Here is a 15,627-nt window from a genome sequence, read left to right as displayed (position 1 = left end):
CCCCCCGCCCCCCAGCCTCTTGCCCTTTAGCCGAATGATTGGACAGGTTCAGTGAGGTCAGCCGCTGTTCACAAAATAGCTCTTAAATGCCAGTTTGGATTATCTGGGACGAATGCTGCCCCACAATAGTAAACAACACCTACAGTATGTTTGCTGTAAAGCTTAAAGGTCATGAAAAGTACTTTAGATTAACATAGTAACCCAGTTTGACCCAACAATATCTCTGATGAACCATATTTAAACTAGTTTGGCATCACATGCTATTGGTGTGTAAATTAATTTTGTGTTGTCCCTTTTCACTTTACATTTTAGACATGTAGAGTAGCATTTTTCTTCACACAGATGTAATGTTCATAATGTCTTCATAATGTCAGCGGTGGAGACCGGTAGGGCGGCTATCCCACAGCCTGGGGGAGACAAGGTTGCTTCTGACCCCAGATCATGTCAACATGCTTATCTTTCTCAACAAATATCAGTAGACTGGTGCAGAACTTATAAGTGAGTCACTAGTTATTTTTTATGAGGCTTTGTTAAGTAGCCTAAATATAATGATTAGGTAGGCTAATCTCTCTCACCCTCTTTCTTTGTGCCTTGGATAGTTTTGAATTACATTTGACAAAACCTGCCAGATCAAAGTATTATGTTTTTGGTTAATTATTGTTTAACATGATTCCTTTTTTTAAATTAATATTTAGCTGCAGGTTCCGATGCTTTAGAGCACTGCAGCGCATATATCCAAGTTTAGTCTAACCAAACGTCCAGTTTAACTGCCACAAGCTGTTCCACTTGTAATAAAGATCTCATTGACGAAAAAAACGATGTATTTTTGTATTTTCATTGCATTTGTAGTTTATAAACAAGTTAAAGAAATTATGAATTTTAATTAGTTTAATAGTTAATAAGGTGATAGTCGATTGTTAATTCCCCCTACGATTGACTAAAAACATTTAATTGAATGCTCACCCATAATCTGAATGGATCCTGAAGAGAAAATCCTGGTTAATTGCAGCGGGGTCTTATCTTCGAGGTTTGGACAGTGTTTCTTTTGTTTACATTCTACTTATTATAATCGTTAACATGATCAGACAGGTTGTAAACAAGCAAACAGTTCAGCCAGATTATCTAAACCTTAAACACTATGTGGTGGTAAAACCAAAAGTGAAAGCCCCCAAAATGTTATGGTAATGGTAATAATTCCTCAGAGCAAAGAAAACGGTGTGCACACAACTACAGTAGGTCAAAATTGAAGCAGGAAGTTGAGGTTTAAAAAAATTCTAAGTTTTCTCTAAATTATATATAATTAGTTTAAAACCTGTATAATCATCTGACTGCTTGTATAGATGAATGTCTATATTGTATGTTCTCTGTGGCCAACACGGAATAATAATGCTCTATATTTAAAGTATACCCATTATAGATAATGGATAGATGGATTTAAAATTGTAGCTTTTGCCATTTAAATGATCAACATCCAGTCTAGTAGAGGAGATTTCATTAAACCAAACAGTAGTGCATGCATTTTTTATTTATCTTTCAACAGTGAGCCATTCTTTTGACATATTGCATCACTTCATCTTTACAGCACTCCCATTCGGGATGAGCCTTTCCCATATTTGATCATACAGAACACAGGTACTTGGCTCTTGCTGCTATGCATGCCAAATGCCTGAGCCTTTTGCCATTGTGTGGAGGGCTCATGCAAGTCCCCTTTAAAAACAATCCAAGGCACACTGTAGGGTTTGTGGAAAAATTAAATGGAAAAAATGTACATTTCTTTCACAAACCCTGCAATATGCCTTGGATTGTTTCTATAGGGGACTTGAATTTGAGACCAGATTGTACCAAATGCAATGAGCCCTTCACGATATATAATAAGCACAGTCCCTCTGAAGAATCCAAAGAGCACTTTTTTGATCACCACGAAGTCCCAGCGTGTGTCGTCTCTGATACTGTATCATGGAGGTCTCCCAAAGTGAACATTTCCTATCGGGCTTCCCCAGCTACTGTATAGAAATCTCTCTGAGATAAAGGCTGCGCTGATGTAATTTCAATTTCCCCTAATTCCTCTCAGTTTGCAGTTAATTTTATAGTGTGACTAAGAACAGACTAATGGTTTGAACATCTCAGCCACCCACCCATCAAGAGCCGCGGGTGGAGACAAAGACAGAAAAAGAAAGCAAGATGGAGCTACAGTATCTTTGTGCTGATCTCTGCTGCTGTGGATGTGCTCTTTCCCAGAGAGGTGGGAGGAGAGATGTAGAAAGCACGTTTCTGAAAAATGAGAAATATTCAAATTCACCTTTGCCAGCCAGCGGAATGACAGGTTCAGACATCAAGTCATACGCTCACACATGACATGACTATTGTCTAAAAATATATAGCCAAGATCGACTTTAAATGTCTATTGCTGCTGTCATTAGTTTCCCGGCCCGTTCTTATTGCTTCTCAGAGTTGTGGGTTGCAAGAGCAAAAAGCAGCACATTAATGGAAATTTTACTGAACCAAAGAGGCATTAAAAGTAATAATTTTTTAATTAGCATTTTGATTTACCCAACAGGTTGTAGGAAGACATGATCACTGGCAACAATAGAATACGTTGTAGTGCTCCCATGTTTAAAGCTGCATGCAATCTCCATTAATTCCAGAGCATATACAGTATATTACCGTCGACTGTTGGCTCAGGCTTTGCAGCCACTTTCTGCAGACACACCTCACTGCTAGGCTAATCATACATCCTCACACTGCCCCAGGCCGCTACATCACAGGGCCAGTCACTCCAGTTGTGCATAGAAAGTGTATTAATCAGTCCACCAGCAGTGTTATTGTCCAATGCTGTCTACAGCACTCACCCCGCTGTGCTGCTGAACTGCTGAACCTCTTTCTTTTTCCAAGTTTTCAACTAATTAAATGACACTTTAGACAGATGGATGGAAGACGAGTATAACAAATTGTTCTAATGTTAATGCATTATAGGAGTTAAATGATCATAATACATGAAAAATACATCATTGCCCACAGTATAAACAAGGTAGAGCTACTTCCCATTATCAGAAGTGAGGATTGTGTGTATTTCTTTGTAGTCCTGCCGTATGTGTGTTTACACCAACACAGTCCACAAGTGGTTTTGTCTGGAGAAGGAATACGTCTTCCTATTCCTATGTTATTGTTTTGCTTTGTGGCTTTGATTCTTCGCAAAAATAGATCCAGCTTACTTAGCTATTCAGGTAGTCAATGACTGAAAACCCTTTTTCTGTGATTGCAAAGTTAACAAGCTTTTTGTCTTTGACAAACTACACAAGTGAGTTAATAGTGTACACAGTGAAGAATACAGTTGCAGAATTAAGATTTGTCTACTAACAGATAATTTAAATCAAGTTAATTTCACTCTAGTAAAGTGTTTTACATCTCTATCTCCCTTCTATAAGGTCTTCAATAAGGCTAACTCCAACATGTCAATCAACCAACCAAGCGACTTTGACACCGGGCCAGGATTGCCGTAGGTCACAGAGGTGCAGTGTGCCTCGTTCAGTCTGACAGGCAAGGAAACAGATCTGCGAACGGGTTGTCACTCACAATGTTTTTCAGAGTCCTGCAGCCCCAAAGTCGAGCCTCACCACGCCTGTCTTCATCTCTGCCAAAAATTGTGCTTGGCACTTGCTCAGTCCAATTACCATCTACTGCTGGTACTTGGTTGTAGTACACTGCTATCATCGGATATTTCTGTACATTTTATTTTACTTTGCCAAAGGTTACACGGGAACTATAGGAAATATAATGAATTCAAAATAATTGTGTATTTATCCTCATCAACTGTTTTCTTTCCTATATTCAAGAGTTTATGAAGAAAAACACACCAGTTGCTCATCACTTTAGAGAGAGATGAGGAAGAGGATGAGCAGTCCATTTAATAGGCTATATGGTGTGTCAGATTATTATTAATTGTTTCTACAAGCAACGTTTATTATAATACACGACAGTCAGAGGTTTTTTCGTGAACCGTGCCACCCCTACAATAGAGAGTAGAGAATTATTTTTATTTATTTTTAAATCTCTATGTGCTTTATTGTTGAACTAGTTTTGTATTCCTAAGACAAAGTTGAAACAGTCTTTCTCTGTTGGAGACTGAACTGCCTTGCTCAAGGGCATCTATCTCACTTGCATTGTTAAAGTAGAGGACTCTTTTTTAAGGTGCCCTTTTTCCACTTTTTCCAAGTGGTTCAGATTATTTGTAGTAAGAAATCATCATCTAGATGAAATATTTGGTTATTTAAAAATCTGATATTTCCATATTTCGGCCTACATATAGGTATATAAAAAAGAAAAGAAAGCCAGAAATGCATAAAAAAACTGATTTCCCTAACATTAGTTATTTGTAGTTATTTATGAGTTCTCACTAAAATAACGTAATAATTTTTTGTTTTGTCACAACAGATCAGAGGAACATCAAAATATATTAAAGTTCTGATAAATAAAATGTATAAAAATACCAACTAAAGATATGAAACTTAAAGTCCTTTGAACAAAAACACAATAATTAAAAACGAATAATCAGAGGGTTGCCAACAGAGACGTTGTAGAGCGCCCTCTGGTGGACAAACTATGCAACGCCAACACTCATAACATCGGGCTCTATATTATTGGAGTGAAAGTGCCACAGGCTTTTTAAATGCCAGTGTTAAACAGCTCTTTATCTTGTGCAGTTTATATCAAGTGAGGCAGTTGACCCATCCCTGTTGTCTGCGCTGATTTGTTTTGCTCCTGAAAGGGCATCTGGTGATCAGATCTTTTTTGTTATCGCCTCATGTCACTGGGCACTAACCTTTGATTGTTGTTGTGTTTGGACTCAATAGTCCCCTGACACTGGCAAGCATGTCGTGTTGGAGCAATAATTCACTGCGTTGTGCCGTTAATAATCTGATATATGTACCTGTAGTACAAATGTTATAAAAGCGAGCCAAATACTATTGGCATCTAAAGTACGAAGGAATACACGTATTGTATAGTTTTTCATTATTCATTTTAAACAACAATGACTAACAAACGTTTTGCTTAAGATGTTTGGCCCATTTCTACTTTTACTTAGGCAGAATATGGGCAGCACCACGGTTGGATGATCCATGGAATTTAACCATCCAACTTTTTAGCTGTAATCTCTGTTGTCTAAAAATAAATGTGCACCATTCGGTCCTCGGTTTACCTTTTTGTATTTTCACCGCACAGGTACTCAGGAGATGTACTGAGTGCCATCAGGTTCACCTGAACCTTGATGAGACCGAGTCGTTGCCTGCGGCATCGCATTGCTGAAGCTGGGTGTTGGGAGCCAAGCTCGGCGTTGGAACGTTACGGTTAACATACAGTATAAACGCTGATACCTCAGTGATGATGGCTATTATTTATTGTCCATCACAGCCTCAACAGGAAGCTCATTGAGCAAGATTTCTTGTTGGTATGGTTTTCTTCTTAAAATGTTATTTTCTTCTGGAACAGAACCCAGAAGTTGTGGTTTCACTTTGGCTCAATGAGATAGACAAGGCACATTAAGAGGAAATTTTGATCTCTTCTCATTTTCTCTCTTGCCCTTTTGAAAGAAGAGACAATCCTCATGTAGTAGGGATTAAGAAAGAGAAGAGTGGGACAAACGGATACCCCCTTCCATGTGAGCTTCAGGGAAAAGAACGAAACCATCATTTTATGTTACAGCCACTCACCTGTATAGGCTATCGTCTGCACTCCAAACACAACTCCCCTGAATCCATTAGAGAGAAATGCTCTTTTTGGCCGGCTTCCATGTGCATTACACATTCTGTGAGGGGAAGATGAATTTCAGATTTCAAAAACAACTTGGGCAGGGTGGTGACTCTTGGACTCAGCTTGTTCTTCTAATTGACAGATGTTTTGTTCTCTCTTGCTAGTATTGCCAGTGGTTTCTGTGAAGCACGGTGCTACCCTGCCAGTCCCCAAAGAGAAAAAGGAAGATCTCCCCCTCTCCCGCTCACCTCTGCTCCCCCACAAACACTTACTTGTATCTCTGTTACATGTTGGACAAGTCAGAAAGTCTCTTGGCAGAGCCAGCAAGTTTTCATAGACTACTATTGTTTAATATTGAATGATTATGCCTACTTACTCAGTTTCACGCAATTGCATGGGTGATGCAGACGGCATGCAAATTATGGGAAAGTAACCTTGTACAGATAGCAATGCATTTTCTGCTCAACAATATGAAAGGGCTCACATTTTCCTCATAAAATGCTACGCTGACATGGTAGCTAGTGTGATATTGCTGCCGTTCCTCGGCATGCAAGCACAAATCTTGACACTCAGACTTTGGCAGTTTGATGAAAGGTGCAGAGTATTTATAAAGTCATGTCTGCAAGGTCAGTAGGCATCTTCCCTTTTCCTCATACAGCAGCTGTATGCAGGTTGTTGCAACCTTTCAGGGAACACAGACTTTCCATTAGGCTAAAGGTTACTCACTTTTATTTCTGCTCAACCACAGTATTTCCACATGAGATTTTATCTCTGCTGTATCAAAACCACAAGTGCACATCATTTTGGTCCAGACTAAAATACCTGAACATGTATTGTTGTCAATAATATGATACGGATCATAGTTTTGTTGTTGCAGTGTTCTGTGTATGTCACTAGCTCCTTGTGTTCCTTCAGGATGTGTCTGATTGCTTCCTGATTAATGTTCTGTCTTTATTCCAGAATGCAGTAGAGAGAATCTGGACCTGTGATTATTATTTCTCACTTAAAAAAGAGGCACGGCAAATCAACACAGTACGTTCCAATTATTAGGGAAACTTTACACTTCTTCACTTTTAATTTGACATGATTTTCTGGGTAGTCTAGCCTTAAGGCCCAACATTGGAAATTTAGTTTGTCTTCTGCTCCCCACATGCTATATTTTAAGACGAATCTGCAAATGCTGAAAAAAAAAAAACGAGAATCACATTAGTCCATGCGGAGTAACCAGATTCAACATCACTCACTCACTCACTCACTCACTCACACACACACATCACTAATGATTGTCCAGTGCCAGAGTTATACCTTGCAGCGAGACACCTTGCAGGGAACATTTTTAAGAAAAATGAAGATTGGTAAGCAGGTGGGAGGATGTTAAAGACACTGCGTGCACCAGATGGTCACTACTCGCTGTTATCAATATTTAAGTGTCACCCACAGTGAAACTGCTCTCTGTATGAGAAAAAAATTGAGCAAGTATCAGTTGCCACTTAAAGAACTCAGATAAACTACAAAACTCCTGAATCCGTTGTGTATTTGAGCTGCTCTTATCTTGTATTCTTGCACCATTGTCACTGAGCCAAACTCCTAATGTTCATTTGCTTCACGTGGTAGTAAAAAGGAGATTGTTATTCTGATGAAAGTTTAATGGAAAAGTATTTCCCCCGGAGCTCATTATCACCTCCAAACCATTCAGCTTTCACCTATTACCTCAGTTCTCTCAAACAGTGATTAATCCACCCTACTGCAGCGCAATTAGTAGATTCTGCATTCAATTGGGCTCATCATCACCCGCCACTCGGCATCAGTTTCCCAGGGGCTTTTGAGCAGCAGTTACTTCCGACCTCTATCGCAGAGCAAGACAAGTTTAGATGAGTTTTAATACAGAGGCAATGACTCTGCTTCCTGGCTTGTTTTCCTCTGAGGGATCGATTGTTTAAACCCTAAAGGGAGTCACCTTGTTATTCCATTCTCAGTTGTTCATCAAAAACGGTGAAGAAGAGCCTCAGTTCATCCTCTCGCACCTTCAATGTTGTTGACTTTTACATGCTCTTTGTTTAAAGGTCTCTTATGTAATCCTTCTACTTTTGTGTGAATATTGTGAGAGGATTATAAATCTGAACTTTTGTGCTCCTTGCTGCTGTTGTGATCTTGGAATTGGAGCTCTTTCTATCGCCTGGGATTTTAATAAATAAGTCGCTCCAGATAAGCTTATTTGCAGAATTTATTGGATGCTGTGGAAGCATTTCAGATCACACTGTCAGGCTTTGCGGCTGTGCTTGAGCAGGATGCTACAGTTGTTAGCACGCCACCGGTGACGGAATCTATTTCACCAAGGTATTTGGAGCATGGTGCAGGTTTTAATTCAAGCATGTCAGGGCTAACCTGCTTTCTGTCTGTATTTTGCTTCAGTGTTTAATCTCCAGGTGGGTGCCAAGGGACCTGTCTCACGCGGAGCTGTTCACCCCCACCCCCCAGCAGGGGACCACCCAATGCCACCCCAAATTAACCACAGGCAGGATAGATCACAGGTCACACATGAGAGGATGTGACGGCTGCTTGCTGTACGAAAAGGTTAATGTCATGCTTGTAAGGTGATTAAAATTCATGACAGGGAGGGAGGGAGGGGGAGGGCGGAGGAAGCGGCTGAGGGGAGGGATAGGGAACGTAGTGTATATGTGGGGGGTCATGGTGCCGCTTGTTTGCCTCAGCTGTTTATCCTCAGGGTTTTTGCTGCTGCTCCTCTTGAACAACAAAAAATGCAAATAGCACGAGAGATTTATTTCAAATCATAAAGTAGACATCAGCGAGAAGTTTTCTGGTTGTAAGCAGAGTTGTCAGGTGTAACATGTTGATGGTGAATGTGGGGTGAAGGGGTCAGGTTTAGCACAGCAGCATGCTGGAGGCAGAAAGTCAGCCATGTGAGTAATCAGGAGGCCTTTCATGCTGCTCTGTGGAGCTCACCTGGATATTAGACCTGCTTTGGCACTTCGGGGATGACATGCCTCTACAAGAAAAGTCGATCCTGTGGCGAGCGAAATGACTATTTAATCTTGCATGTATTAGTCGGTGGACACACTGGACTGTACTAATAGCAGCACGTCACACAGTCCAAAAAACAATTTAAAGTATTATCTCCTTATGAAGCTTATTTTATTAACTTTAGTTAACTGTTTCAAATACATTGTGATTTCATCTAGGTGCTGATGTATGGGATAGCAGTATATACTTTAAGATGACACACACTCATAACCTTCACAAAGAGGGTTTCTGTTCTGTTGTATTAGACGTGTTACTGCTAAAGTATTGTGGCCAGCCCATGTACATTAATATCTTCTTATGTAAGTGCTTGAGAATATAAAATGTTAGCCATTCCACTCTTATGCGTTTAGATGCACACTAATAATTTAATTAGAATTGGATTAAGGCAGTTTTACACCCATGAACATTTTCATGTAAAAACTAGTCTGACTAAATGACTTAAGCCTTTAATGTGTATGTGCATAAGCCAATTAACACACCTAGAGATTTGCACATTCATGCAATTTTCATTAAGGCGTGGAAATCCAAAGTTGAATTTCCTTTTATCCTTTTTTTTAATTTTCTATATAGTCTAATTCTGTGCAGGGTTGCAAAGGGATGGAGCCTAAATATCCCAGCATACTCGGCACGGACAGGTCACATGTCTCTTACAGAGCTGACACACAGACAATCCCGGCCACTCAATCCCAGTGAGGTGGCAGTGCTGAGCCAATTCAGTGTTTTGGATTTATGCACAAGCAGCAACCTCCGATACTGAAGGATGATTCCAATGCGTAGGTGACAAAGACAAGTTCGTTGAGTGGGCCCTTGAGGCTGGCTCCAAAGGGAGTCAATCCGCATAAACCCTGGTTGTTGCTAGAAGAGATACAGCTACAGTTAGCAACATTTTGCACAATCTAATCTAATCTAATACAATTGTTATACTTTTCACCCAGGAAATGTGTGTGTTGGTTTTTTTTGGATGGTTTTGATCCAAACAACAATCTTTCTCCTAATCTTAGTTTCCTAAACTAGTTGTTTTGGTGCCTAACCTTAACTTTTTCTTTGGCTAAACGCCATAGCTGTAGCCCTTCTAGCCATAACCAGAAACCCCCATGTTAAAATGCACAACTTTACAGCAGAATAAAAAATTATTTTAAGGATTAAAGTTCAGCATAATTAAGGGTGTCCTGCTTTAAATGACAGGCGGGCTGCCGTCACATGAGGCGGGCATACACTGTAGGCTTCATTCAGCCCCATTAAGATGTATTTTATACAGACATCTGAAAAATTGGGACGCTAACTGGATGTAAGACAGTATTTCTATGTACCAACACCTTCATGTCTGTCGTATAAAATGGAGTAAGTGAAATGATCAATGAAATATTATCCACAATCAAATTTAGCCTAATTTCCTTCTCTTTGTTTGTGGCTAAAATAATGTCTCTTGTAGGCTATGATGCATCGTTCCCAATGTAAACCCAACTATGAAACACGTCAAGTCAACTGAGATACTGTCAACCCATATATGATTTATTTCCAATATAAGTTATAGTGTGCATTGAATGTAGTCAGTGTTAGAGTTTAGAGCATTAGCCAGTTATTTTTTTTGCATTGCATGTTTCTCAACAGTACAGAGGTATCAAGAACTTCAAAAGTTGTAAGGGTTTGTTGGCCTGTCAATCCATAAAGTGACATCCAAATTGAAGCAATTGAAAAATTGCATCGGAACCATGGTTGAACTCATCTAACTTACCTCTTAAAAGCATTGAAGTTTTTTTGTAGGGACATGTAGCTATATCCTGCCTTCCCTTTATCAGATTTTCCCCAGGTACCACAAGCTGCACGGTAGCTGAACCTTCCACCAATCAATAAGCATTAATCCTTCTTCTGGCTTCATTGTCCACTCTTCACCAGCCCCAACTGCATCCCCTGCAAGCCAAAACCTTATTAATTATCTTGGGAGAGTCCTCGCTCCAACTTGTCCTCTGATTAATTCCTCTCTTTTTTCTTCACCCTGGGAGTCAACCGTTTGAAAATCTCAATCCCAGATCCTGCCAGTTTAAAAGCAAGACCTTGGGTAAGCGGTGTGGTTTGAAAGTGGATTTTTGGAGTGATCCCAACACTGGTGGTGAGAAGTCGTCAGTCTTCTCCTCAGTGCAGTTCATTAGCAACAGAGCTTGTCAAGGTTAAAGTGTGCTGTGGCAGTGAATAGACTTCCCCCTTACTCTTAATTACCTTGTCACATATATTAGTAAATCTATAGGAGTAGTTACTCTTCTGTGAGACATAGAATTAGTCCCATAGTAATCAGTCAGCAAGTCTACTGTTGACCTGCATACGTGTCTTTTGTTCACATCCTTGTAAGGTCCACGTGTTTGAATGACTCAAAAGGCTTATTTATGGACACAATAATGTTAAGTAACATGGTTGATCTGAGAGTTTAATAGTCCTTGCAATTACTGTAGCTGGTTCCGTTTGATTGGTAAGTAATTTGGTCTGTTGGTCAGTCCATGTGTCAAGTCAGTATTAGAACTGCACACAACTAATATGTAGGATTGGTATTGGGGTGAAAACTGACCTTATTAAGTAAATTGGTCATGGCATGACTGATCTATATTAAATACTTGCTCTTTCAATGTCATAAGACTTCTTCCCCAATGCGGGGCAGTTACAATTTAGTTTTAGTGCCACAGAAATCCCTGGATTCATGTTTTCATACATGAAATGTATACCTATTCAGTCTTTTGGGGAATTTGGGACAGAAGACACCAGGTACGCAGTTGAAGAATTGTATTCTTTATCAGGAAATAAATAGTACGATCACTGCATCCCTTTTTAGCACCTTGATTTAGAGCAAGTTATCGCAACAATTACTGCCCACATTACCGTGCCATTTAATGTAATATTCAGGGTCCCCAGAGGATGCCAAATATCCTGTTGTTAAAAATACTTTAACTTTAGGCATACAATTTTCAATATCTTATGAGCAGAGCACCTGAAATGCCAAGCATTGTGTATAGTGGATGAACCCTGGCGTTTCCATTCCATCAAGAGAGAAATTAAATTCTTAGCCCCCCAGCTAGTAAGGATCCAAAGACACTTGATGGTTTTGTCTTGTACTCTTTTACTATGGAAATAAATGAAGATTGTAGCCTGGTGCACCTGGATCTGAAGACTGGATGATTAGATTTGCTCTTAAGGTAAAATAAACAGCTATTAGTGATGCATCTAGCACTTGTAAGGGCCTTGGGTTAAGTGTTAAATTCAAAACGTCATTGAGAAAGAAATGGCTGCTTCTAGGGCTGCCATATTTGAAGGTTAACGTTATAAACAGTCATTCGGGAGGAATCCATCATAGAAGAAGAGATAGCAGCCTCAGCAGACAGCTACTACATATGGAAATAGATGAAACCACTAAATCTGTGATGGTGCCTGCTTTTCCTCTCGAGCGACACAGAACCAGACGGCAACATACATTAACCTGCATGACTTAGCGTGCAACGTGCCAGATGACAACAAACACTTTGCAGCCTTTGCTGCAATCGTGGAGGACTGCTGGGTAGACTGACGGAGTATAGAAAATTGCACCGTGATTCAGCGTAGTGGATCGGATGATGCGCCGAGGGACTGGCTGCTTCTGTCAGAATGAGTCTATGATGGGTTTCTTCAGCTGAAAGTTTGACACAATGTCAGGCACATCACCTGTAGGCAGCATGTAGGTGGGCTACCTTGGCATTTCATTGTTTGTGCTTTTGTGTAGTCATGTGTGCAGTGTGTGTGTCAGAGCAAAATAAAGTAGACATAGACAGAAAAGAGAAGGTGGATGGATAGGACAGACCGACAGATGGATGCAAAACGAAACCAAGTGTCATGTTTCAAGCCCGCCAGGCTCAAAGTCTATTCCCTACACTGATGCCTGTTCACCCCATGTCTCTCTCTGCCACAGGGTGCCAAAGTGACGCAGTGATTGAAAACATTCATTCATTTACTGGAATGTAAAAACAGCTTGACTCATTATATGACTTATTTTCTCACCATGCCATGAATTTTTACTGTATAACTCCCATTGGCATTTGTGAGCTCATTTTAATAGTCTTAGCTGTTACAGTGGCCTTAACTTCAATCCCTTGTGACATTAAACAGTATTAACATGGCTCAGACATGGAACTTGAACATATCCTGTGTCACAGAGGAGTTAATTTTCCATGTACAAGTGCCCCCCCTCCTCTCCTCGCCCCCCTTGGACCAAATGAGAGTTAGTGGTTCTGACAGGGTCATTGCTTCCCCCTGGTCGCCCTGCTGTCTGCAGCTCTTGATCTGTAGAGACAGGGCCAAAGTGAGACAAGCTCCTCACTTCATCCTCACCAACTCCCTTCACATTTTACTAGTCTCTCTCACTCTTTCTCTTTATCTCTCACCCTGCTTTACCATCACATCACACCTATTCTGCCTAGCATGTCAAACACTGTAGACAATTACATTGTAGACTCAGAAGTAGAGATTTGGAGGTTTGTGTTTGCATGTGACGATGTGGGTTTTTATTAAAGAGTGTGTTTGCAAAAGAGACACTGGTTGAGCCTTAATAATAAGTGTCAGGGTTACATCTTGGTTTTTGTTTAGGGTTAAAGTTAGGGTTAGCCATGGATAGGTTATTGTATAGTTCAGGTTAAGTCTTTAGGGAATTCATTCGCGTCAAAGCCTTGCCTCCAAAGCAACAATAACAAGTGCGTTTGTGTTTAATACTTTTGCATCATAGCAATGCTAAGTAAGCTGTTCGTCTTCCTGTATGAGTTGAAATCTTCTTTTTTTCATTCACATTTATTTCAAACACATTGTCCGTTGTCTCTGTCTCTCAAAACTCCAGCCTCTCAATCCTCCGTCTTTCCTTTACATCGCCTCCTCACCAGTTTGTAATGAGTAAGTATCAACAGCCCCGCTGATCCCTGTTCTTTGATCTGATAGGAGCTCTCTAAAGCCTCTAGCACTGCTGCTGTGAACATTGGATTTGCTCGTTCATGACAAACACAGACACCCTTACAATGTAATGTCATTTTTTTACCCTCTCCCTGCTGAAGTCGTCTCCTCAGGACAGCGGCAACAAGTTGAGTCATCTGGCTTGCATACAGTACAAGTCCTTTCTCTGAAATTATGTGGGCACAACATAGTTCTCACTGTCATACTATTGGTTGCTTTAAACCCATTGATTGGTGCTCACTGTGCCAGGGTTAGAGGTTTGATTCCCATTGGGATCCACACATGTTTCCATTGTGTGTTCTTCTCACAGCCTTTCAAGCCTCAATGGAGGAATTTGTTTTTTCATTTTGAAACATTCAGATGTCAATCCAAACCAGACATCTGTTATGTGATATATACTATATCTTTATGGGTTGTAATTTTGTTCCAATCACTCATCTCGTCTTGGTCTAATTTTTTTGTGATCTTGTGGCGGATTCAGTCCCAGGCCTTGAGGCTGACATTTGAGTCCAAAGGTCTGCCAAAGTTCTACAACATTTCTTGGCATGATGGGATGATGTTGATATAATACACAAAGTAGAGAGTAAAATGCTTCTCACTCAATTGACAGATGACAGATTTGATCGCGATTAGCTGCAGAGGCCATTAGGGTCAATCTAAAGGTGGCAGTCTTTACCTTAATCTTTAAGTGTCACGTATGAAGCCACACTGTTTTCAAAGATTCCATCAACCACTTTCTGCATTTTGTACATGGCATGCTGTTTTGCGAGAGAGACTTTGAGAAACTATGCCAAGGATCACTGAAGGTGCGCGGTGAAACAGTATAGTACATAATGTAGTATAGTCAAGTTCATGCCGTCACTTGGTTTGATTGTGATGCACATTAGCAATACTTTTGTCTAAGAGTGTAAAAATGCGTGCTTGTCCTGCAGTTTTGACCTGACATGTATAATAGGGATGCACTGATTGAGCTTATAGCCTTATAGCTCAACTCAGGTAATCCACCAAAATGGACTCCTGATTTGATTCCTGTTTTCTTTTTACCAAACCCCCGTTCGTGAAACTTTATTGTTATGTAAGGTAATAGGCCATGGATTTCTGTGGCACTAAAATCTGAGTTGGTAGCCTGTCTGAATGAATGTTATAGCGTGATTAATGTTGACGCGTCACACCACTTAGTCAGTATCGGTCCAAAATTGGTTTATCCCAAATCTTTAAAGTACCATGCCAAGTGCCGCCCGTCAGTCTGTGCTCCACCTTATTAAGGAAAGTCAAACTGATCTGAACAGGCTGCAGAAATGCAGGTACACTAGTGACTGATATTAGTCTCCATCAACCAGCAGATGTTGAATTGGAAATGAAGGTCCTGGCAGGCCACAGGTTGTTTTGACCATGGCAAATTAGGATTTTAGTTTGTGTTTGTGTGGATATCCAGCAGCGGCGTGAGAGATGAGAAGTGTATGAGTCATGCTGACCTGTTACTGACATTGCGTGACAATTCTCTCTGAACAATTATTGGTCTGCAGTGTTGAACTTGACCCTCTAGTATCGGCTCAGCTCTCTTGGAACCTTGGCCAAGGTGGTACCAAAAAAATGAGGTGCTATCCAAAACTTTGCCAATGGAAAACCAAAACCGAGTGAGTCAAATCGAGTCGTACCATGCAGTAGATTAGCGGCATAAGTGGCTGAATGACTCGTTCGCACACAGGGCCACATGTGTACAAATACACTGTCCACAGACAGGCAACAATATAGTAAATTGACACGCAAATGCATACTGTAGGTACAAATACACACTTGTTGTACCTGACACACTCGGAAAGAGACAATATAATTTATTGCCAAGAATCACGCACGCGCACACACACACACACACACACA

At 40.4% G+C, this 15,627-nt stretch overlaps 1 long non-coding RNA gene across 1 annotated transcript in view; it reads left to right on the top strand.

The window, feature by feature from the left end:
- Positions 1-9,191: 9,191 nt before the first annotated feature.
- LOC117939008 overlaps positions 9,192-15,627 on the top strand; it is a 12,896-nt gene continuing 6,460 nt past the window's right edge. The window contains exon 1 of the long non-coding RNA XR_004655522.1: positions 9,192-9,203. This is a non-coding gene — a long non-coding RNA (uncharacterized LOC117939008). The remainder of the gene's footprint in view (positions 9,204-15,627) is intronic.

The sequence above is a fragment of the Etheostoma cragini genome, chromosome 23 (genome assembly GCF_013103735.1).
Source record: "Etheostoma cragini isolate CJK2018 chromosome 23, CSU_Ecrag_1.0, whole genome shotgun sequence".
NCBI classification, from domain to species: Eukaryota; Metazoa; Chordata; class Actinopteri; order Perciformes; family Percidae; genus Etheostoma; species Etheostoma cragini.
Note: the sequence above shows the minus strand (reverse complement) of the source record. Positions and strands in the feature narration are given on the sequence as shown.